The sequence below is a fragment of the Lissotriton vulgaris genome, chromosome 6 (genome assembly GCF_964263255.1).
Source record: "Lissotriton vulgaris chromosome 6, aLisVul1.2, whole genome shotgun sequence".
Lineage (NCBI taxonomy): Eukaryota > Metazoa > Chordata > Amphibia > Caudata > Salamandridae > Lissotriton > Lissotriton vulgaris.
Genome location: NC_141694.1, coordinates 183,076,892 through 183,103,366, shown reverse-complemented (window position 1 = coordinate 183,103,366; position 26,475 = coordinate 183,076,892). Strand labels below are relative to the sequence as shown.

The 26,475-nt window shown below is 44.7% G+C and overlaps 1 protein-coding gene across 1 annotated transcript in view; it reads left to right on the top strand.

Moving 5' to 3' along the window:
- The window catches only part of LOC147706990 (cytochrome P450 2K1-like), a 528,089-nt gene that overhangs the window by 162,987 nt on the left and 338,627 nt on the right, over positions 1-26,475 (top strand). The gene's annotated exons all lie outside the window — the stretch shown is intronic.

The following is a 26,475-nucleotide window of genomic DNA, read 5'->3' as shown; positions in this document are numbered from 1 at the left end:
AATATCAGATCTAATTTCCAATTATAGATTCATTTATGGATAACTAACGATTTGTTTAAGGAAAGAAATGATAACAAAAGAATAAAGAGGGAACAGAACAGCATTTTGAATTCCATTTACATATATGCACACATTTACTTTCAAACATATTTACATACCCACACACATCCAGAATGCTTTTACATGGCACAATAATGAGCTATATATTGATCTACTCGTATGAATAATTACCCTTGCTAGGTTTTTATGATAGTGAATGATATACCACAGTTAGTTGGGTTCCTCTGCAACACCCCACAGCAAAAACACAATCACTGTATGTAACTAAAAGCTGTTCTAGTAATGTAATGTATTAGTATATGAACACAGAGCCATTTTTTACATGAACAATTGCAAATTATTGTTTTAATTATTTACCTTGTCCTTCCTTGTCATTGTTACATCTATTTTTTGGGAGCTAGCCCACGGCAAGCTTTTGGGAAACATTAAACCCCACCAATATTCTTGGCAGTTTGGTATTATTTGGCAACTCTTGACATTTGGTTGAGGTAAAAAAAAATTGTTCCCCATAAAAACCTTCCGCTCTTGAATATAAATATACAGATTTTTTATGATGGTTTTCACATGTATGAGTATTTAGTTATAAAGGTTCAGATTTACAAGCCGCTTGCGCAACTTTTGTGTCACTTTTCCCATGTTAAAGGTGACGCAAAAGTGGCGCACGGGCTTGTAAATCTGCCCCAAAGTGTTTCTCTGAATGGATAAATCCATCATGGTATCCACATCATACTGTTAAATTTACACAGGCTGACAATAAAGTGATATGCCTGTCAACAGCAATAATAAAAATGGCACTATTCCCGTTAAGGACTTTTTCAAAGGCTAAACAAAAGCATCTAAATTCTGCTGTCTTTAAAATACATTTAAAATTAAACCAATCAGCTATCTCCATATTCTGTTGTTTTTTCTTTTGACCCTAATCGTGTTGCATAAAGCTTCTCTTTATTGTAAACATATTCTAATATACTCCGTGCAGAAATGACGTGCAGAAATTATAATGGCTGGTGGGTCCGCGGCGACGGAAAGACCATCCGCCGCTTTTCCGCCCGGTCGACATGTCGACCAGGCGGAAAAGGGTTCTATGGTGGCGGTATCTAATAGACACCTCTAGCCATATTAGAATGTGTCTTAACAGATGCCTTTCCGTGGTGGCATCTGTTAAGAAACATTCTTGGCCTACAACTGATTTACATATTTAATTCACTCATAAGTCCATAGTAAAGTGGCATTTCATACACCTGAGGCGGTAAATTAAATGTTACTAGTGAGTCTTCATCATGCATTGTGGCACTCACTTAAGCAGTTCTTTAAAACATGTCCTTGGCTTTCACTACGGCCTGTATGCATTGTAAAGCCTACCTGCTAATTCAACCTGACAAAATAAACCCCTTGCTAGGAATAAAACTCCCTATCACCCCTTAAGGTAGGCCCTATACAGCCCAATGGCCAGGGTGCAATGATAATAAAAAGTTGGATCCATACTTTTAAGCTTTACATGTCCTGGTAGCGAAAACTCACCAATTTTTTCTTCACTGCTGGGGGACCTACCACTCCAATCGGATAACAGTGGATTCCCATATTACATTTATTACATTGTTTCATTTATCTGGAAATTGCATATTTGGTGACTGAGGGTGTGTAACTTAAAATCCTCTTTAATGGGGAAGTCAGATTTTATGTTAGAACTTCTGAAACTGTCACTTTTAGAAAGTTGACATTTTCTTGTCCTGACAATTTTGTAGTGTAGTTCCTATATTCCCAATAGGCTCTGCGCATTGGAATAACATAAACGATAGTTTAGACGTAGGACTGAAGTCGACTAGATCTCTATTGAATATGTTAGACTTAATTGCGAATGCCAGCTAGCTCAGAGGTCTTTAGAAACTTTCTCGAATGAACAAGAAGGGATTAGTTTCTGACAACCATATAGCATGACAACTTTGTTCCCCAAGAATAAGAAATATATCTTCAGAGTCGTGGAAACAATAGATGGCTATTTCACTCAGTCAATCGTGCATGCTTCGTTTCACCAGGGTTTTTGCAGAGAAATAGAGAGACGGGCGTTTTCAGTAAAAAGGTTATTTATTGAGCAGTCTTCTCTCTCATGCAAGAGAAGTGAATTGCTACAATCGTAATACTTGCTATGAAGTAAAGTGCGTACAGTAAAAAGAGTATTATGAAATAATACTGTAAAAGCATGATATGGTTTCTAAGCTATAAAATACATAAAATAGATCAATACATACAATGATAAATAATGACTAAAAGTACTCAACTGGTGCATCTAAAATACGCCTACCCCGGTGTACCTAACCTAAGTCTAGTACAAGGGAAGAATTAAGTGAGGTGTAGCTTGAGTTAAATAGTTTCTGCCAAGAATCTATCCAAGAATTCTCTAAGGGTCTAATCAGCTCCGTACCTCTCAGGACTCGATCTCCCAGTAACCCGCAAGGGTAGCAGGGAAACACTGGAGCTGGATTTCTCGGCAGGAGAAAAGACAGCGTCTCTCTCAGTGCATCAGCTGGAGGGTCGGCTTCCTTCGGCACTCGCTACAGCAGGGCTTCGGGCAAGTAGTTAGTCGATCAGCTCCAAACCGCCGTGTGTTTGCTAGGGCAGATGTGGGTATATTTATACCTGGAAGGTGCCGAGTTTGACGTAAGGGTGGACATAATAACGTCACTAAGAACTCGAAGTTCTTTACACGCTCCAGGAGTTCTGGGACAAATCAATACTGAAGCAGGGGGAAGTCCCGTACTGCTGAAGGCTGGTTGTCTTCAATAACTCGTTGTACTCTAGGAGCTTAGTGGAAGTAGCCATGCCGTATTTGGACAGCATTGGCTGTGTCTAAATATGGTTATGATTCTTATGCCTATATAAGGATATGATAAGTTATACCTATATAAGGGCATGAATCAGGAAAATTACACTAGAGTCCTAGATTCGTTTACAACACCCACTCCACGTAGAATGTCCATCTTTACTAAATACTAAGCAGTTATAACATTTCTAAGCATGTGTTTACAATCCCACCCCAAAAATACATAAAAATGCATTTGAAATGGTTGTACACCAAAAATGAGTATTGTGCTGTACTTTTTCTAAGCAGTGGTATCATTCAAACAATGCGTATAGTTTTACATTTGAAATGCTGACTGAATGATTCACAAAATTACATTTATGAAATGGCTCTTAATACAGAAAAGAAGGTCGAGACCATTTCATCACATATTTACATAAGACTGTTAATGTGCTAGAGGCTAAGTTTAAATATTGCCTCTACGTTTCAAAAATAGAAATCTTGTTCTCTAAGAATAGTTCTACATTAAGCAGATTACTCTGTGCCGAAAAAGAAAGGTAAATATTTTGGTATTGAGAAAAATAATTTTGTTGTAGTAAAAATAGTTCAAAATTTTAGAAGTTCTGTTTATCAAAACTGAAGGCCGAAATCAAAGTTCAGGGAATGCTATGTGTTTGTTTTTCAAGAGTTATTCTCATTGTTAGGAGAAAACATTAACTCAGATAGGCTGGCAAATAATTTGTCTACCACAGTAGGTGAAAGTTGGGCCATTTCCGAAAAAGTAGAAATAGTGCATATGTGAGATGCATTACCGTCAGCGTTATCTGGATCAGCAATGCTCACAGAGTGTTGTACCTGTGTGCCCCTTTCATCTCGTACCTCACCGTCACCTAGTGGTAATGGTGAGGTCTCAACGAATGCCGTCATCAGAATTGGTGCAAAAACAACAATTGATGGACAGAATGCAGAACAATGTCATACATTGACCCCAGTACAGAGATCTGGGCCTAAATCCATCGTTTTTTTGCACTCCACACCACCCCAGTTCAGACATGGCCATATGCAAATCAGCCTTGACCCTGTGCTTCATGGGAACAGTCCAGCCCGAACTGCCAAGCCATGTCTTTCCTGGACCGGAATCAAGCATCCTAGGACCAGTTTCTGGCTATCAGCAGTCTTCAGCCAGGATAGCTTGACTCCAGTGGTGTGGAGAGCATGGGACTCACTTCTGAGCATACCCATCCCACTCGGGGTGACAAATGCAAAAACAACAATTGATGGACAGAATGCAGAACAATGTCATACATTCACCCGAGTACAGAGATCTGGGCCTAAATCCATCGTTTTTTTGCACTCCACACCACTCCAGTTCAGACATGGCCATATGCAAATCAGCCTTGACCCTGTGCCTCATGGGAACAGTCCAGCCCGAACTGCCAAGCCATGTCTTTCCTGGACCGGAAATCAAGCATCCTAGGACCGGTTTCTGGCTATCAGCCATCTTCAGCCAGGATAGCTTGACTCCAGTGGTGTGGAGAGCATGGGATTCACGTCTGAGCATACCCATCCCACTCGTGGTGACAAATGCAAAAACAAAAATGGATGGACAGAATGCAGAACAATGTCATACATTCACCCCAGTACAGAGATTTGGGCCTAAATCCATTGTTGTTTTACACTCCACACCACCCCAGTTCTGACATGGCCATATGCAAATCAGCCTTGACCCTGTGCCTCATGGGAACAGTCCATCTCGAACTGCCAAGCCATGTCTTTCCGGGACCGGAATCAAGCATCCTAGGACCGGTTTCTGGCTATCAACCGTCTTCAGCCAGGATAGCTTGACTCCAGTGGTGCGGAGAGCATGGGACTCACGTCTGAGCATACCCATCCTACTCGGGGTGACAAATGCAAAAAGAATAATTGATGGACAGAATGCAGAGCAATGTCATACATTCACCCCAGTACAGAGATCTGGGCCTAAATCCATCGTTTTTTGCACTCCACACCACCCCAGTTCAGACATGGCCATATGCAAGTCAGCCTGGACCCCGTGCCTCATGGGAACAGTCCAGCCCGAACTGCCAAGCCATGTCTTTCCTGGACCGGAATCAAGCATCCTAGGACAGGTTTCTAGCTATAAGCCGTCTTCAGCCCGGATAGCTTTACTCCAGTGGTGTGGAGAGCATGGGACTCACGTCTGAGCATACCCATCCCACTCGGGGTGACAAATGCAAAAACAACAATTGATGGACAGAATGCAGAACAATGTCATACATTCACCCCAGTACAGAGATCTGGGCCTAAATCCATCGTTTTTTTGCACTAAACACCACCCCAGTTCAGACATGGCCATATGCAAATCAGCCTTGACCCTGTGCCTCATGGGAACAGTCCAGCCCGAACTGCCAAGCCATGTATTTCCTGGACAGGAATTAAGCATCCTAGGACCAGTTTCTGGCTATCAGCCGTCTTCAGCCAGGATAGCTTGACTCCAGTGGTGTGGAGAGCATGGGACTCACGTCTGAGCATACCCATCCTACTCAGGGTGACAAATGCAAAAACAACAATTGATGGACAGAATGCAGAGCAATGTCATACATTCACCCCGGTACAGAGATCTGGGCCTAAATCCATCGTTTTTTTGCACTCCACACCACCCCAGTTCAGACATGGCCATATGCAAATCAGCCTTGACCACGTGCCTCATGGGAACAGTCCAGCCCGAACTGCCAAGCCATGCCTTCCCTGGACCGGAAACAAGCTTCCGAGGACCGGTTTCTAGCATTCCAGCCATCTTCAGCCCGGCTTGCTTGAATCCAGTGGTGTGGAGAACATGGGACTCACGTCTGAGCATACCCATCCCACTCGGGGTGACAAATGCAAAAACAATTGATGGACAGAATGCAGAACAATGTCATACATTCACCCCAGTACAGAGATCTGGGCCAAAATCCATTGTATTTTTGCACTCCACACCACCCCAGTTCAGACATTGCCATATGCAAATCAGCCTTGACCCTGTGCCTCATGGGCACAGTCCAGCCCGAACTGCCAAGCCATGTCTTTCCTGGACCGGAATCAAGCACCCTAGGACCGGTTTCTGGCTATCAGCCGTCTTCAGCCAGGATAGCTTGACTCCAGTGGTGTGGAGAGCATGGGACTCACGTCTGAGCATACCCATCCCACTCGGGTTGACAAATGCAAAAAGACGTGAGTCCCATGCTCTCCACACCACTGGATTCAAGCAAGCCGGGCTGAAGACCCGGGCTTTTAAAGCTTGCTATTTTGCACTATTGTGATTTTAAAACTTTGTGTGCTTACTTGCTGTTGTTTTATTGCTGCTCCTGGGTCTTGGGGTTACCTTGCACAGCGGTTCCAGCGCTGTTGCACGGAGGGTCACTACAGCGCCGCCATCAACCTCGAGACGATAGGCCACGCCCCCATAACAAGCCATGCCCCTTTCTCAGCACTTAAAGCGTCGTGCTGAACCACGAGCCGGCGTTAAGATAGCTCTCCTGAGGCGGAAGCCGGGAGCCACATTCTGATATATTTTAAAGCTTGCTATTTTGCACTATTGTGATTTTAAAACTTTGTGTGCTTACTTGCTGTTGTTTTATTGCTGCTCCTGGGTCTTGGGGTTACCTTGCACAGCAGTTCCAGCGCTGTTGCAGGGAGGGTCACTACAGCGCCGCCATCACCCTCGAGACGATAGGCCACGCCCCCATAACAAGCCACGCCCCTTTCTCTGCACTTAAAGCATCCCGCTGAACCACGAGCCGGCGTTTAGATAGCTCTCCTGAGGCGGAAGCCGGGAGCCACATTCTGATATATTTTAAAGCTTGCTATTTTGCACTATTGTGATTTTAAAACTTTGTGTGCTTACTTGCTGTTGTTTTATTGCTGCTCCTGGGTCTTGGGGTTACCTTGCACAGCGGTTCCAGCGCTGTTGCAGAGAGGGTCACTACAGCGCCGCCATCACCCTTGAGACGATAAGCCACGCCCCCATAACAAGCCACACCCCTTCCTCTGCCTCTTCCAATAAGAATGTTTACTACTCGGAAGCGCAGCGGACGAGCGCAGCGGGCGCGCCGGCAGCGTGCCAAAGGCGCGCCTAAGGCAAGCACGTCTGCGCCCGTCCGCGACCAGGCCGCAACGAGCGCGGGCCACTCTGCTCAATCTATCACAAGTCATGGAGCCTCCCCTTCACTATACGCTCGGGAGACTCTGCTCAACCTGTGTGAGTATGCGCATGAAGGACACCTCTCTTTTTTGCCGACACTGCTTACCCACTGAATGATTTTGCTATCAGGGGTCTGCTATCGGGCGGACTTCTTAATGTAAGATCACTGCCGAAGCATGCTGCTGAAATTCAACTATTAGTAGAAACCCATCACTTAGATGTTCTTTTTTTAACAGAGACGTGGACCCACTCTGACTGCGAAATTGAACTTGACTGGGCATGTCCGCAGGATTATAAAATCGCGCTTCTACCCAGACCCAAAGGTCGCGGTGGCGGGGTGGGTATTATCTACAGAGCCTCCTGGCACATTAACATCTTAGATATGGACCCGGTTTTTGGGACTGAGCTCCTCGGCCTCTCAACCAACAGTCACGTAGGAGTTACCTTTACGGTAATTATCTGTTATCGCCCTCCGGGGGCCTTCAGCGCCCAGCAACAACAATCGCTACTTACTTCTCTCTCCAACATGGCGACTTCCCACAATAAGCTAATTATTTTAGGGGATTTTAACTTAGGGCCAAATGGTACTTTGGATTTTGGACTGCACAATCTTTTGCTCTCTTGTGAGAGCGTGGGGTTGCAACAACTAGTCAGGGAACCCACTCATAGAGCAGGGCATCGACTTGATCTTATTTTCTCCACCCCTCAGCTTGTACACTTGAATGATATCCTGCCCATGGGCTGGACTGATTACTCCCTCCTTAAATTCTACATCAACTGTAAGGGTGCTAGAATGCCGGCACGCAGCACCACCTCTGAATTCATGTACAGAGACTGGAAAGCTCTGGAAAAGCGGAGAACTACTGGTGCCGTGTTCCAAGTGGATGACAGTTTCTCTCCGAATTGTCCAGTTGGTGACAATTATGAGGCCTTCTGTCTTACGATATCTTCTACTACTGACTCCCTAGTTCCACTAAAGAAATGCAAGCACAAGGGCAGAGTATCAGCTCCTTGGTTTGATGATTCTTTAAAGACCCTTAAACTGGCCAGGTTACCGCGATGCTAACAAGCAACTCTGGAAAACCATACTTTTGGAATATAAAACTGCGATCATGAAATCTAAATCTGCATACTTTTGTTCCACAATATGTACAGCCGCCAACAGTTCCAAAAGTATTTTCCAGATTTTGAATCTCTCCAACACAAACTGCAGGATAGAGGGTACCCCACTAAACTGATACGTGACTCCAGCAAGAGAGCACTAAACAACCATAGGGAGGCCCTCCTTGAAGTACACCAAAAGTAGCGTGATGACTTGCGTCACTAGTTTTACCAGAAACTCCAACTTTATTAAAAAAACTGTGAACAAACATTGGGGCATCCTTAACTCAGGGGGCGCTGAGTTACCCAAACCGAGGTTCGCTTTTAAACGGACGGCCAACCTGAAAGACTCCCTGATACATACACGCCCTAAGAAACAACTTAGCAGTGGGCAGCAGACATTGTGGCACCTCCCCCTGTTGTTGGACACTACCCTTGTGGCGGCTGTGCGGTGTGTCCCCAGTCCAGACAATGTAAAGAAATCAAGCTCACTGATTCCTTCAAGTGGAAACTCAACAGACACACCAATTGTCTCAGTACTAAATGTATCTACCTCCTGATTTGTCCTTGCGACAAATTCTATGTAGGTATGACCATGAGACAGGTGAAGCTCAGAATAACGGAGCACAAAAGCAACATACGGTGCTCCAGGACCCACACAAGATTGTATGAACACTACCAACTACACAATCACTCTGCAGACAGCATCCAATGGTTAGTGCTCGAGTCCCAACCAGCCATGACTAGGCAGGCACTGTTTAGGCTTGAACAGAGATGGGTGCATCGCCTTCAGCTTGATATAGGCGGGCACAACGATGCAGTCCCCTGGGCTACCGTTTCCAGATGACATTTCCTAGCTAGCCCCTGTACCCACTCGCCCTATGTATCACACACACCCTAGCCCGGCACAGGCCATCCCGCTACAGAAGGTTAATGTCATACCCTTGATGATTCATGAACGAGGTATCCCTACATGCTGGCCCCCCTAGTACCTGATTGACCCCTGTTGTCTCCTAGACGAGCCTAGCAACCCGGCCACCATCAGGGCACCTATGCCATCCCCGGGGTTGTTATCCGGTAGTAGCCCCTCACCTCCAGCAGTTGCGCGGCCCCCCCACGCGTTAGTTCATCATTATCTTTATCCTTTCCAATACCTGAATGGTTTTTTTCATCAGTAGCAACCCAATGCTACTCCAACCCTTAGCAGACCACATTTCCGTCATCTGCCGGCATCAGCGACCTTTCCAATATGGCCGCCACGCTTGCCATCGTTACCCAGTAACTGTTCTAGTTACCGTGCTCCCTGTACGCATGCGCATAACGCGCGATAGGCGCCACCATACCCACGGCGCTCTGGCTAGGTAGCAGACAGCCTACTTAAAGATGGACCCTCACGGGATTCACTACCAGCTGCTCCGCACCCTGACCAGGTGCCGCGAGCGTGAGGGGTAGGTGTCTCCGCCTTCCCAGAGTCTGCATGCAGGTAAGCTCTGTCCCCATGCCCTGACCACTTGAGGCTAGTATCCACGCTTGCAGCCCTATAGCACTGGCGGTGACGGGGATTGCTCTCAGCTCCGCCCGGCCCCCCGCCCACTCGCCACATTGCGGCCAGCGGTTTGGTGGAAGGAGGGAGCGCCCGCCTTTCCCCGATCATACGTACGCTCTTGAGCCTGCACTTTGAGGGCTGGTACCTGCGCGGTGCTTCGCTGCATTTCGGCGCTGTCTTCATTCATGCTCACAACTGGTGAGCATGTATTGTTGTATTGGCGCTGACGGTGCGTGCTGGGCTCCGCGCCGGGGGCTCCCTTGGCCTGTAGACACATTACACAGACGGAGTGGTTGGCTCTTTACCTACCCTATGACTGTATATGTGGTAGTGGGTGTCTTAATCCTGGAGGTCACCTTTTGAACTAGTCTTTACCACCAGGCACTAGTAAACTACCCTGTGATTTGTAAGACACAAATCAATCCTTCCCTTACATACCCTACAGGTACATCTACCAGACAGCGCTGGCCTCACGGGAGCATGCTGCGAGGCCCGTGTTACTCTCCCTTAGGGTAAGAACCTTCCTATTATTCTCCCAGGAATGGGTGTGGCTTTGATAGATTCGGCTATACACTTTAGATTAGTGTTTTACTTGCAATCTTGTTTCTCCAATGAGAGATAATAATCGCGCCATATCTAGACCGATTATGAAGGGAAGCTCTCATCCACCTAGTGTCCGGTATGAACGTTTTCCCAGCACGCCCCCCCTCACCCCCCACAGTGTGGAGAGCATTCACTAAAAGTCACTCTATATCGTCCAAATGTATAACCATAAAATTGAGATATGACGTGACCCGCTCTCTTTTAATCACTTTTTCCTCCTACCTTTAGGTCGCTTAATTAGAGCAGGACCCCGCGTCCCTCTTTGTACCCGACCCAGAGAGGTTGTATTTGCTTTTTACTTCCTGAATGAGCATTATATCACTTGTTTTCATGTGTAGTACCTCGCTTAGGTCCTGACGAATCGCCGGTTGGCGAGAAACATGTTGACCACACCAGAGGGTTGAGCTAGCTTTCTGTATACCTCCACAGTTTCTAGCCCCCTCCAACCCCCTTTCAATCAGGGAATCAGCCACGTTAATAAAACCCATTGTGGACTGCTTACCCTGTTTTATTCACTCACTTTGCACTGACTACACTTCCTTTCTTCTTCACTCACACACACCATCGGCAAGGAACAAATGAACTCCGCCAAAAGAGTGCCTTTGGGCACTCCGTCAGACATTGCAGTGCCGGTCTGACGAGGAGCAGTGAGCCGATGATGAAACTGGACATCCTACAGTCAGGGTGTGTTTCACACCTAACGCTCTGGGTGTGTGAGGCTCTCTAGTTCCGACAAGGGAACCTTCCTAGTTCCTTGACTGTGTACGTCTACTCCCCTCTCCACACTGTAGTACTCTCCCCGGGGAACTTTGTATCCTTCTGTGTGCTCCAGATTTTGAATAGCCTTACTCACCCTGACTGCGCTAAAAAGTCGATCCCTCCCACACAAGCCCTTTGTGACAATCTTGCGTTGTTTTTCAAAGATAAAATTTAGAATATTATTCGAAACCTGAGCATCTCTCCTACACTGGTCGGCCCTACCGGCCCTGAGGTCGCCAGCGTTGATTATGGAGTGGCGAGCCCAGGGTGCCAGCCTTTGGACTGCTTGTGGGAGTTCCCCACCATCACTGAGGCGGATTTCGACAGACTGGCTCGAGGGATTTCCTCGGGCTCTCCTCTCGACCCCATTCCCCCTAAAATCTGGAAGGCCTCCGGAGAGGAACTTTTTCCCACGCTCTGCAGGATCTGCAATCAATCCCTGCACAGTGGCTTAGTTCCTCCTCCCTGAAAGCAAGCCCTTATCAGGCCACTGTTGAAGAAACCCTCTTTGAATCCTGAGTGTCTACAGAATTATCGACCCATCTCCCTACTACCATTCCCGGCAAAAATTGTCGAGCGCTGGGTGAGCTCGTGCCTCTCCAAACATCTGGAGCAGAATCATTTCCTGGACGAAATACAATTTGGCTTTCGTCCACCCCATGGCACCAAAACAGCTCTACTTACTGCCATGGAGGACCTTCGTATGCGTGCAGACAGGGGCCAAGCAGTAGCCTTGATCCTGCTGGACCTGTCTGCCGCATTCGATACGGTCAATCACGTGATTCTATTGGAGAGACTAAGGGAGGCCGGGGTGGGCGGCACTGCCCTGCACTGGTTTCACTCCTTCCTGCTGGATAGGAAGCAGGCTGTGTCCCTCCACCCGTTTCAATCGGCCTTCTCCCCGATGATCCACGGGGTGCCTCAAGGCTCGTCCATCAGCCCGATTTTATTTAACGTCTACCTTAAACCACTGATCACGTTAATAAAATCCCACAGGCTAAAAGCCGACGACACTCAGCTCATCCTCTCTTGGGAGGGTGAGGAATCAATCCCCTTAGAATCGTTTCATGACTGTCTGCGAGACACGGCTGGCTGGCTACACAAGAATTCCCTACAGTTGAACGCCTCCAAAACCGAGGTTCTGTTCTGTGCCGGAAATCGGACTTCCCGCCCGTTCCCGGCGGAATTTTGGCCCCCTGAAACCCCAGATAAGCCACAGCCAGTCACCACTGTCCGCAATCTGGGTGTTATGATGGACAACAAACTCAGTATGGAAGCCCAGGCTGCGAAAACAGTGTCCACCTGCTCGGCCCTCATTCGCTCTCTTCGTAAGATCTTGCCACTCCTTCCCTTACGGGCCCAGGCCTTAATAGTCAGGTGCACCATTCTTAGTCGCCTTGACTATTGTAATGCGCTGCTGCTCGAGGCCCCGTCCGTGCTGTTAGACAGACTCCAAATAGTTCAAACTGCCGCTGCCAAATTGGCCCTGGGCTGGCCAAGGAGATCTTCGGCCACTGCGGCAATGGCCGAGCTTCATTGGCTCCCTATGAAACAGCGAGTTACTTTCAAATCTCTCTGTCTTGTTTTTAAAGCCCTGCATGGAGTCGGGCCTGGCCCCTTGCAATCTATGTTTGAATGGTACATTCCAAACAGAGCCCTCCGCTCTAAAACGGTCTGTCTTGTCAAAGTACCGAGATTTAAAAAGGTCTGGACCGGAGGGAGATCTTTCAAAGTTGCAGCGGCCAAACTTTGGAATAGCTTGCCTCTGGACATCCGCCAAATAAGAGAACTTCTCCCTTTCAGGAAGCGGATCAAAACCTGGCTGTTTCCAAAATGTTAACTGCTGGCTATTCTACTGTTGTCTCTCAGTGCATCTATCTTAGGAGTTATCTCAGCGCCAGGATAACTGTAAGGTGATAGCTGCGCTTTATAAATGTTTTAAATAAATAAATAATGTATGACATTGTTCTGCATTCTGTCCATCAACTGTGGTTTTAGCATTTGTCACCCCGAGTGGGATGGGTATGCTCAGACGTGAGTCCCATGCTCTCCGCACCACTAGGTTCAAGCAAGCCGGGCTGAAGATGGCTGGAATGCCAGGAAACCGGTCCTCGGAAGCTTGTTTCCGGTCCAAGGAAGGCATGGCTTGGCAGTTTGGGCTGGACTGTTCCCATGAGGCACAGGGTCAGACTGATTTGCATATGGCCATGTCTGAACTGGGATGGTGTGGAGTGCAAAAAAACGATGAATTTAGGCCCGGATCTCTGTACTGGGGTGAATGTATGACATTGTTCTGCATTCTGTCCATCAACTGTGGTTTTTGCACCCCGAGTGGGATGGGTGTGCTCAGAGGTGAGTCCCATGCTCTCCACCACTGGATTCAAGCAAGCCGAGCTGAAGACGGCTGGAATGCCAGAAACCGGTCCTCGGAAGCTTGTTTCTGGTCCAGGTAAGGCATGGCTTGGCAGTTTGGGCTGGACTGTTCCCATGAGGCACAGGGTCAGACTGATTTGCATATGGCCATGTCTGAACTGCGGTGGTGTGGAGTGCAAAAAAAACGATGGATTTAGGCCCAGATCTCTGTACTGGGGTGAATGTATGACATTGTTCTGCATTCTGCCCATCAACTGTGGTTTTTGCATTTGTCACCCCGAGTGGGATGGGTATGCTCAGACGTGAGTCCCATGCTCTCCACACCACTGGATTCAAGTAAGCCAGGCTGAAGACGCCTGGAATGCCAGAAACCGGTACTCGGAAGCTTGTTTCCCGTCCAGGGAAGGCATGGCTCGGCAGTTCGGGCTGGACTGTTCCCATAAGGCACAGGGTCAGACTGATTTGCATATGGCCATGTATGAACTGGGGTGGTGTGGAGTGCAAAAAAACAATGGATTTAGGCCCAGATTTCTGTACTGGGGCGAATGTATGACATTGTTCTGCATTCTGTCCATCAACTGTGGTTTTTGCATTTGTCACCCCGAGTGGGATGGGTATGCTCAGACGTGAGTCCCATCCTCTCCACACCACTGGATTCAAGCAAGCCGGGCTGAAGACGGCTGGAATGGACATTTCTCATAAAATGTTTTTGAGCTGCCTTTTGGCGGTGTTGGACAATGTTCCCATTGATTATAAGTAAAAACATTTCTAGGTTTTGCAGATTTATGCAAATAGTGGTGCCCATAATGATTAAAGCAATACATTACTTCATATTCAGATGAACCTTCTAAATAATCATGATCTGTAAATTTTGCTGACATTTCTAAATCAGACATCATATTATTAATAGTCTCAAAGTCCCAATCATCAGAGAAAGTGCTCAGTGAGGCAAAGTCACTTAATGAAACCTTGAACTGATGAGGATACTTTAATAGTTCCACCGGGCCATAGATGTCGTAATCAGAAGCGTCCCATGCTACACCACCAGGTAGGGGAATGGCTGTGATGTTTACTGATGACAGGTCTCTTTTTTTCAACATGGGATGACGTGTGAGGTTTTAGGACCAAGTTGATTTTCTGACTTGCTGTGTCCATTGTACTGTATTTTCCATCAATCATTCTTCCCAAGCTTAAAATCAAAATGGGCCAGAGCAGGAGGAAAAGTACACCTAACATAATCCACAATTCAATCCATTGTGAAATCAGATATATTTCTCCAAGTTGATGAAAGAGTTCTGTAATTTTTTCTTTGAAAGTTTTATTTGCTGGCTTTTCTTCATGTTCACTGGGATCTTCAAAAAAGTCATCGAAATTGATGAAATAGCCAGAGGCAGTTCTGTCAATTGTTTGAATCGCATCAGGATTGTTATTAATCTTTGTAGTTGCTTCTTCCATTGTCATATTAGTATAGTCAGAGGCTACATCATTGTAGACAGGTGTTTCTTGATGAACTGTTGTAATTTGGGTTTCAAGAGGCACAAGTTCCATGGCTTTGTTGCATAGTCCTTCTTTATTCACTGCAGGTTTATCAAATGTGATTAGTCTCTCAGTTTGAACCTCTTGAATTATAGCAAGGTTTGGTCTTCTGCTACATCTTGGGAGTCCACTGGGCCTACTACTTATTATTGGCAACATGGTTGTGGTTTTACCAGGTCGATTGATACAACTCCGTTCTCCTTTTTACCAGCAAGGGGCGGTAGTACTACTGATCTTGTTCCGTTAATAGCTAAGACAGGTACTGCTTTTCTGTAAGAAGGCCCAAATTCCTTCTTCACCGCAATCTTTTCTCTGACCAGATCCCCAATCTTTGGAATCCAGACAGGTCTTGCTGGGACAGGTGATTTTACTTCAGTGGCCACAGGCTTTAGCTTTGTGTTACTCAGACTTCTTCTTGTTTCATTTAAGTCCTGTAAAACAGCCAAACGATCATTGATATCAAAGGTTTTTTGTTCCACCACTGAAGTGTGACTATCGAGGTCTTCGATTAACATTCTAGTACCAAACAAAAGTTCATACGGAGTGATTCCACCCAGAGAATTTCTTGGCAGATTATTAAGACTATGTTGGACATTTATTAGATGTTTGACCCACCCATCACCCGAACCTAATACCCTCGGTGTTATAGATTGCTTTATGTCACGTTTTTTTCTTTCCAGTACCGCATTACCCTCAGGATGGAAGGGACTAGAGTACCGCAATGCAACGCCCAAGCTGGCCATGGCCTCCTTGTAAGCTCGAGAGCTAAACACAGGACCCTGGTCAGAATGTAGCGTGCCGATTGCGTATGTGCCGATAAAGATCGCAAATCTTTTATAACAGTTCTGGCTGCAGCCGAGCGCTGGGGCCACATCCAAATGAATCTTGTGCAGGAATCCACTGCGACCATGATATATTTATAGTTACCGTCCCTTTGTAAGGGTCCACAGTGGTCCAGGTAAACACACGCTAATGGTTTATCTGAGATCAGAAGGGGCGTCTGCGCAGGACGTTTCACTGTTGATACTTTCATTTTTTGGCATATTTCACAGTCTAGAACATAGTTTCTAGTCTGTTCCTCATGCACGGCCACCAATATCTCTGTTTTAATAAAGACACTGTGGCGAAAACACCTGCGTGTGCAGAGGCGAGCCCTTCATGTGCTGCTAAGATTAGTCCTAACCTATGGGATTGCCCTATCCCCCACTCCAGGGATTTGAGCAAAAGGAACATTGTTTGCATCAGTTTTATATGAGTACTTTACTGGAAAGCCTTTCGGGAGTGTCTTATCACTGTTTTTTACTGAAGCAGTGACAGCTTGCAATATTTCGCTTTCTATTTTTGTTTTTGAACGAGTGATTGCAGCTATGGAAGCCGTGTGGACAGCTGCCTTTGCGGCTTCATCAGCAATGAATTCCCTGCAACGTGAACGCCATCATGTTGATGACTCAGTGTATGGATCACGTGAGTCTTTTGTAGTTCTTTCTGTAAAAGAACTACTTGTTCCCAAAGCATTTTATGCTTTATTGTGCCACCTTACGCATCTTTGAAACCGTTTTGAACCCAGTTCTGCAAGTATTCATTGTAAGACTGGACGCAGTAATACGAATCGCACACTATTAGTGGGGGGAATTCGCGATCAGTATTCTCAAGCGCCATCTTGAAAGCCTGTAGTTCAGCTCGCTGAGCTGTACAGTCTCCGAGTGATTGAGTTTTAGTGACCATAGGTCTGAATTTACCTTTGCGCCAGCGACCTTTAACAATCGCGCACGCAGCACTATAGGCGGGCTGTGCTGATCCGTCGGTATATATTATACAGCCGTAATGTTCCAGAGGCAGAATATCGGTCTGCAGAGGACATTCGTACTCGTATTGGAGAAATTCTTCTGTTTTCAAGCTAGGGTCAAAAACGTATTCAACGTCTGTTGCAGCAAGAGAATTAACCCATTGTATCCATCTTGGATGTAAAGCTTTAGCATTTGGAATGCTCGCTCTTGTTACTGCCTCCAGGGCAGGTACAGGTGTAACGACCGATATGTGTTTTCCCTGTGCGAGGGCGCTTTCTTTTGCTATAGCAGTTTGAACCGCTGTCAGAATTTTCTCAGTTGAAGTGAATTTTATTTCAGCTTGTATGTACAAGTGTGATTTGTAAGCTATTGGTACCGTTTCACCTTCGTTATAGGTCAGGTACGTGAATCTGCATCTTCCTGGGAGACTCGGATTACAAGATTTCGTTCATTTACGCGTGTATGTAGCTTTGTTTTTGCTAACATGTCTGTTTGTACTGAACGTAAAATTTCTGTGTGTGTCTGAGTCCAATTAGTTGGTTTAAAATCAGGTTTTATTAATTCGTAGAGAGGTTTAACCCTCTCTGCGTAATTCAGAACGTAAGTTCTTCCAAAATTCAGGAAACCTAGAATTGATTGTAAGTTTTTCAGCGTTTTTGGAGCTTGGAGCAGCGTACATTTCTCTAAGAAATTGGCTGCCAGGCTTTTTCCTTCACTTGATAATTCATATCCTAGAAATAGGACAATGAGGTGGGCAATCCGTGATTTCTTAAAATTGAATTTGTACCCTTCAGATGCGAACCCAAGTAAAATGGTGTTCACTCTTTTCAAGTGCCTGTCCAAGTCATCATACATTTGTAGTAACTCTGTTACTCTGGCTGAAAATAATCCGGGGCTATTCTTGAATCCCTGAGGGAAACAGCAATATTGCCTCTGGGCCCCCATACTTGAGAAAGCGGTCAATACCTGCTTTCTGGTGCAATGTTTTGACAGAAGAAATCATTTGAAATATTTAATGTTGTTTTATATTTTTTGCGCACGATGTTATTCATCAGTGCTGCACTGTGTGAATTTTGTACTGCAAATGTTTTGTAACAAGAGTTTAAGTGTCTGTAGTCCATTACTAGACAATATAAATTGTCTGGTTTGGAGACAGGAAACAAAGGATTGTTCATTCAATCACCCCCTGGTACTCAAGTTGATCTAAGATCTCCCTGACTTGTTTTTTAGCTTCTTGCTTAACTGGATACTGCCTTTGTGCAGTAGGTTGATTTTTTAACTGGATTTTATGGTGAGGGGATTCCTCATCCCATCCTACATGATTTTTATATAATGCAGGGGCTTGGGCCACTGCCCATTTTCTAGCATATGTGTATTTTTTATGAATTGGAATATTATTTGAGAAGGCAGGCATAATCATTTCTTCGCCATGTGGGCACTCTCTAACAAATTCTGGTGGCCAGTCTTTCTCAGCTAGAAGAATATCATAGCCTTTGGATAGCTTCTCCCAAAAGAGAGTTTTTATTTTCCTAGTTATGTCCCCTTCTATACACAATGTTATTTCATATAATTTATGGGGTACACTAACTCTGGTGTCTGCAGTTTCCACCTGAATGTACTCATTCGTGTCCACTGTCTCCAGAAAATTCATCAGGATCTTGCGAGCTATGGTCACTTCTGCTGCCCTGTCTAGCGTTGTAGCATTGAGTTGTGTCCTCAGAATCCTCGTCATGTTTTATCTTTATGCTTGCTACCTTCTTTTTGGAAAATTTAGATTTTTTACTTTGGTGAGCAGGTTCCTTGTCTTTGGACTTGACGCGCTCTTCTTTATGTTCTGACTGTCCTCTTCTTCCAATTTCTACGAGGAAGTCTGAAAAGATCGAGAAGGACGTGTATCATTATCTTGATATCTGTCAGGTTTTTTCAAATTATCCCTATTTCTGAGGTTATATCTTTTCTCAGAGTGCTCCCGTTGTGGAGACCTACCCCCCTGTTTTGGAGATCTATCTCTCCGTTGGGGAGACCTTTCTCTGGACTGAAACTGTTTCTCTTTAGGAAGAGTCTGTCTGGTAGTTTCCAATTTCTTTTTAGGAGTAATTAAACTATTTTTAATTAAAGTTTTTTCTGGATTTTCTGTTAGTTGTGGTTTTAGTGGTTTCCCACCCAAACTATCTCTACCTATTTCTTCATAGGATTTTTCAATTATTCTGGCAAGTTCAAAAGGTTGTTCTGCTATATCTGTTTCTTTTAATTTTTGGCGGATCGCCACTGATGCTGCTTCTCCTCTTATGTTGGCTAGTAGTGTAGCCGAGACTTGTTTAAAATCTTTCAGTAATTTCATACCTAGATTTAAAGCAGGCTCGGGACCGTATTCATTTTGAATCTGTCTTAGTACGTCTGGTATAATCACCATAGACGGAACACCATGTGTTTTTGTGTAGATTGAAGCAAAGACTGTTCCCCAAGTGTCACAGTCTTCCACATGTGGTGCGATCCCCATTGGTAAACAGATTGTCAGAATTCTGTGTTTTTCATGAGGTGTACTATCAGGGAATACTGCCTCTATTTGAGTAATCTTTTCAGCCAACCAGAACGGAATTTGTTCCTGTTTTGCGGGTAATTTACCAATGACTGATTGTATAGTCTGTGGTGTAATTTTGTTTGTATTCCCCTGGTGAGGGGTGTGCTGTGAAATTTTTATAGCAGGTTGGACTGTTAAAGTCCGCATGACATATTGGACTAACTGTCTATGTATTTTAATTAACTGTTTCAGCTGAACTAACAGTTCTCTGTCTGACATTTCTTCAATGTCCGGATGTGGTGTATAACCGGCTAGAACCGACCATGTAGCTCCTGGTCTACCTAGTGGACCGAGCCTGGTAATGTAATTTTGATGTTGTAGGGCGCCATTAAACCAGAGCTGATGCTCCTGGTAAGTTAGTGGAATTTCAACGTCCTCGAAAGGAACGTATTCCGCTGGGTGTTCCTCTGCTTTCTAGTAGTGGAACTCGTGTGTTACAGCATTTGCTGCTGGAAAAGTTATCCATGAATAGAATACCTCTGTCTGCCGATACTCATGTGCCTCTATTACAAATATAACTGTACCACCTCTTGATGATACTCCACTATTTATTAGTTTGTAAGTTACACTCTTTCTTACATTAACCGGGATGAATATTGCATCCGGGTCATTTTGCTGAAGACTTGTGTCCTCTGCTAATAGTTCAGTTGCTATTCTAGCTCTCTCCCTTTCGTCGTCACTCTCCGTCATTTCGCTGACAGAAAGTTTGCAGAGCAAGTTTCAAGGAAACAAAGAATAGGTGCACAATATTTTGGAACACTGTATTCTTCAACGTTGATCAAACCAAAAAACTAATACATAGGATTCTTGTCCTACTGGCAGATACTGACCTTTTACCCACTCCAGACGTCTATTGGAGTTTTTACGGAAAAAGGGGTCTGTGTGAAAAGCACGACTGAGTTACTCTAGTATCTAGCATTAAATTGTCGGCTTACCAAACATTGGGCGCCATGAAGTTTAGTTCTTATATTCCCAATAGGCTCTGCGCATTGGAATAACATGAACGATAGTTTAGACGTAGGACTGAAATCGACTAGGTCTCTATTGAATATGTTAGACTTAATTGTGAATGCCAGCTAGCTCAGCGGTCACTAGAAACTTTTTCGAATAAACAAGAAGGGATTCGTTTCTGACAACCATATAACATGACAACTTTGTTCCCCAAGAATAAGAAATATATCTTCAGAGTCGCGGAAACAATAAATGGCTATTTCACTCAGTCAATCGTGCATGCTTCGTTTCACCAGGGTTTTTGCAGAGAAATAGAGAGACGGGCGTTTTCAATAAAAAGGTTATTTATTGAGCAGTCTTCTTTCTCATGCAAGAGAAGTGAATTACTACAATCGTAATACTTGCCATGAAGTAAAGTGCGCACAGTAAAAAGAGTATTATGAAATAATACTGTAAAATCATGATATGGTTTCTAAGCCATAAGAAACATAACATAGATCAATACATACAATGATAAATAATGACTAAAAGTACTCAACTGGTGCATCTAAAATACGCCTACCCCGGTGCACCTAACCTAAGTCTAGTACAAGGGAAGAAGTAAGTGAGGTGTAGCTTGAGTTAAATAGTTTCTGACGAGAATCTATCCAAGAATTCCCTAAGGGTCTAATCAGCTCTGTACCTTGGTTATAGAATGAAGGAGGTCTTGTATCTCTCTCTCAGGACTCGATCTCCCAGTAACCCGCAAGGGTAGCAGGGAAACACTGGAGCTGGATTTCTCGGCAGGAGAAAAGACAGCGTCTCTCTCAGTGCATCAGCTGGAGGGTCGGCTTCCTTCGGCACTCGCTACAGCAGGGCGTCGGACATGTTGTTAGTCGATCTGCTCCAAACCACCGTGTGTTTGCTAGGACAGATGTGGGTATATTTATACCTGGAAGGTGCCGAGTTTGACATAAGGGTGAACATAATAACATCACTAAGAACTCAAAGTTCTTTACGCGCTCCAGGAGTTCTGGAACAAATCAATACTGAAGCAGGGGGAAGTCCCGTACTGCTGAAGGCTGGTTGTCTTCAAGAACTCGTTGTACTCTAGGAGCTTAGTGAAAGTAGCCATGCCGTATTTAGACTGCATTGGCTGTGTCTAAATATGGTTATGATTCTTATGCCTATATAAGAATATGATAAGTTATACCTATATAAGGGCATGAATCTGGAAAATTACACAAGAGTCCTAGATTTGTTTACAACAATTTGATGCCTGCAGCCATTTTCCTGGGGCACATGACTATGTGTAGTTGGCAGTTGGCATTCCTTCCAAACAGCCACACAATAGAGGAATTGGGCATTGGAAGGAGGGGCCATCCAATTCAGGATGGGTATGGAGCTTGCTATGCACTTCAAAGAACCTGCCTCAGCTGACCCACAAAGAACTTCACACTAGCCTATTGTAACTGTAAATAGACTTGGACCAGAGTAGGGATGCAGAAAATTCTGAACATTTCAGTGGTGGGAAATACTCCAGAAGTTTCTTCACTTCATACCCAACATCAGGTAGAATAATAGAACCCTCAGACGCACTCTGGGGTTCACTTATGGTCAGTGCAGTTCTTTTTTTTTTATTGTCATAACCTTTCGGTTTCACAGAGGTACTGTTTTGAACCAATTGCACCAATGATTTCTAGTAATTGTGCTAAGCAAAACCTATTTATCTACCTATCTATCTATGGAACTGCAACCAAAGAATTTGGATGTTAACTGCTATATTTTAAAGATTTTCCATCCACATTTGCCAAATAAATAGCCAAACACTGTTTCTCTAAAAAGGAATAATTATCAAATCAAATAAATGTTCATTGTTTTAATTAGTTAAAACCGTAACAATTTGTCTCCTATGTAAAAAGTTTGACAATAAAGTTTTTTTGTTATTTTCTTGAAACCATACAAACTTTTCATTTTCAATCAATGACATTCAAGTATGTACAGAAATGAGTCCTAAACAATTGATTAGTCCTAAGCAAAGGAGTAATTATGGGCTAAGACAGAAGTTGTCAATCTGTGAGGCATGACCTCCAGGGGGGCCGTGGAGTCCTGGGAAGGGGGGGCGCATTCCCCTGCCTCACTTGTGCCCTGAATTCAAAATGTTTCCTTTCGTTTTGGTAAAAAGACAACCCTCCTTGGATGGCTAATTTTGATAGTTCAAATTCTACAGCTGAAGTTTCATTAATTGAGTCTCTTGTGCTGTGAAAAACCTTGGTGCCGCGGTGCCTGCTTGCCTGAATGAAATGCAAATGTGCTCTTTTAGTTTATCTGCAAGTGCAAAGGGTGCTTGGGAGCTGGCTTTGGCTATTATGGATCGAATCACTCCAAACTTTGTGATCACAAAGATTTGGTTTTTTTGAGTGGTAGTTCAAAGAGTTAACAACTGGGCTGTGATGTGTGTGCTCTCAATCTTAACTGTATTTACACAGTACTCTGCACCCCTAAGGATTGCATTACATATGCTCTGGTATGACTAAAATCTACATTTTGGAAGCACCATTTTATCGTAAACCTATTTGCACATTTTGTATCAGTCTATCTTATACTCTATGTAATGCAAGTATGAAATAAATACTAACATAGTCACAGTGCTTTGTCACAGGCTGTGACCTCGTAGCACTAAAAGTACACAAGTCCCTATTCTCCACTGCACCAACCAAGATTACATTCTCTGGCTCTCTGGTTACACACAGTCCTCTGCAGTGCATTAACTAATAGAGGTTTCATAATTGTACTACAGTGCATTTTTACCTGAGTAACAACTTTTTTAATTTATTTTTCATTCATGCTGCCCATTATTTTATGTGTAGGTACCTGATGGTAAAAGACCTAAAAAACGTGCAGAATATTTTAGCGCTTATTTGTGAGAGTATTGCGCTGCCAGAGCATCACTTTTTTTAACTCTCAGGTGGCGCAACCACCTTAACCATACCTATGAGGCGGCAGAAATCACCCTGTATGGCTTTGCATGGCATAATGGATATGGAGTAAGACAAAGCAGTGCAAGTCACTGCATTGCATTGCCTTACTCTGCCTCAAGGAAGTGCTCCATGGGACGCCCATGAATTTTGATGCTGCCCCATATGTACAAAATCACTCAAAACTGGTGCCCCTTCCTCCACAAAAACAATCCTGCCCATGTTGGTGCTAGGCAGCTATTTGTGCAACAACGCAAGGGGGAAGAAAAGGAATGCACTGTATTTTAGAAATACGGTGCCTTCCTGTCCTTTCACATTGGCGTAGGGCAACACAGTAAGAAGACTTGCGGCTCTGCCCTACGGCAATTCCTCATATGAGGCCCTTTGTTTTTAGCTACACCTTTGACCATGTCCCCATGCTGACTGACCTTTGGTTTGCTAAACACTCTTTAATATTATTTTCCCACTGTAAAAAGTATTTGCTGTGGGAATTGGGGGCATTAATGTTTTTATTTTTCAATTTCTTTATTGTTTTGTCACGTAAACAGCAGCCATTACCCAATGTACAACGGATATTCTATACATCAATCCATCAGTTACAGTATAACTATTTAGCAATACTCCTAAACTTTAAAGATCATAATTTGAAAGAAAAAAGAAAACTCAACCCACTTCCCCCAACCAGTATCCTTTTACCAGGGTTAGTGTGTTTTGTCGTGCTGATTTTCACTTTTTATGAGTCAACTTGTGAGTCCGTAGCTCATCCAACTTGTCTTAGGGCGTCCCCTGTATCCTGTTGCTCTCCCCCACTGGGTCTAATTGCAATGGCTGGGGTGTGGCTATCAACTCTTGTATCGTCATTCCCCAGGCCAATAATACCTCTGGCAATTTCTCATCTAGTCTGGTTTTCCTCATGTGTTCTTCCTCTGCCGTCGCCCATTCTTTGTGGTCTAACTTCCATTTAGCTATGAATGTGCCCTGTTGAGACAGCCAATGAATTGCAAATGCCTTTTTGCTATTGTGAGTCCCAGTATCAGAAAGTGTCTGGTTGTTTTATGCTTGGGATTGCTGGGTATCAGTCCCAGAAGCCATGTTGTTATCTCTAGTACTACACTCCATCCTGTCACCCTATTGCGTTTTCAAGTACTTCCATCCAGTATTTTTGTATAGGGGGACATTGCAAGACCATGTAAACAAAATGGGCTTGTGTACACCTGCATCTAGAGCACTGTAGGTCACTTGATGCGTTAATCGTGTGCAGTCGTCTGGGGGATAGGTACGTCATATGTATTATGTTGTATTGTATTAATTTAGACCTGGCACCTATTGACACTTTACGGACTCCCTTGTGTATCTTCTTCTCTCAGACTGCGTTAATGGATAATAAATAACCTCCTGCCATCTTTCTTCTATTTTTAAGGGTTTGCCTTGTCTGTCCTCCCTCAGTGCCCTATATAGATGGGTCACAAATGTACACCCTCCTGCCATGGACATCATGGCGACTAGCGTGTTTGAGTGTTCTGGGGCCTTGGGAAAGGTCAGCCAGAGGTCTTTAGCCGTGGCAGCTATTTTTGCATATTGCAGAAATTGTCAGAATTGTTCAAATGCTTCCACTGCGTCCTGATAGGTTATGAACCTATCTTCTGTGTACAGGTACGCTAACATTAGGCAGACTCCTTCTCTCCATTTTTTGATTGTCACTGCTTGCTCTATCTTGGCGAACTGTGGTATACCCCATACATTTGCCTCTGGTGGGAAGGGCTTCCTCTTGATCACTGTTTTTACCATTCTATCCCACAAGCCATTAATCGTATTGGGGGGGTGGTCGTGCCTGGTATGCCTTTTCCCCTCATGAGTAGGATTGGTAGGTGCTGATTCCTGTAGGTACCCTCCAATAGGGTCTTATCCCAGGAGGATTCTGTGTCAAGCCACAGTATCTTGTGCTGTAGCTGCGATGCCAGGTAATAGAGCTCCAGATCTGGGATTTCCAACCCCCCTCTATCCCATTGCCGTTTCATCACCTCCAGACTCACCCTACATTGCCTCCCATTCCATAACAAGGATGTCAGCAGCAATTCTAGTTCTTGCGCAGGATCTCATAAAAAGACCCCTAGATGACATAGAGGCATCTGGATAACACCACCATTTGTATTAAGGCCACTTTACCGATAAGGGACAGCTTTAGGGTGTTCTAGAAGTTCACACTTCCATGAAGTCCCCTTATTATTCTTCCCATGTTTAGATCGTAGAACTGATCCCCGCCCCTGGCGATCGGTATTCCTAGGTACCGTACTGCTTCCAATTCCCATGGGAGCTCCAGTTGTGGAAGTTGGGACACTTCACCCTCTTCAGATTGTGTGATTGGATATAGCTGTGACTTAGTCTAGTTGATCCTTAGTCCCGAGGCTACCGCAGATCTATCCAGTACACTGACCAGTATTGCAGCAGATGGCACAGGGGAACTTAGATACACCAAAGCATCATCTGCATATAGGGAGACCACATGTTTAGATGGTCCTATTTTTATGCCATGTCCTCTGAGTGTCTGTCTAAGGTGGCAGGCTAGCAGCTCCATTGCTATTGCAAATATTAGCGGAGAGAGCGGGCACCCCTGCTGTGTCCCTCTTTGGAACCCTATACTTTCTGACACATAACGTCAAGAACGGTCCCTAGCCGATGGCTTTGAGAATAATAGCTTGACCCATTCGATGTTTTGCTGTCCTAGACCCAATTTTTCTAGTACCAGCCAGATATAGTCCCATCTGACCTAGCCCAACGCCTGCTCTATAGCTAAGAAGGCCAGGGCACTATTCCCCGATTTCCCTTCCAGGGACTGCATAACATGTGCCAGGCGACTGATATTTCGCAGAATATACCTATGGGTATGAAACCTGATTAGACTTCAGGAATAATTTGGAGCAAATACCGGAGCAATCTGGATGCCAAAACATGGATCATGAGCTTTAGGGCCACGTTTAACATAGATATGGGCCTATATGAGTTTAGTAATGTGGGGTCTTTCCCTGCCTTAGGGATCTGCACTAAGAGTGCTTCACACGTAGAGCTCGGTAGTTCTTTCCTCTCTCGTGCCTCATCTAAGGTCTCAAGAATTCTATCTGCTAAGAAATCTGGGAACGGTTTATAGAACTCAGCCGCCAGGCCATCAGCACCCGGTTGCTTTGTGGAGGAGGGGGGGTGTTTTTGGTTGTCGATAGTTGTAAATGATGAGGAGTACCAGGTT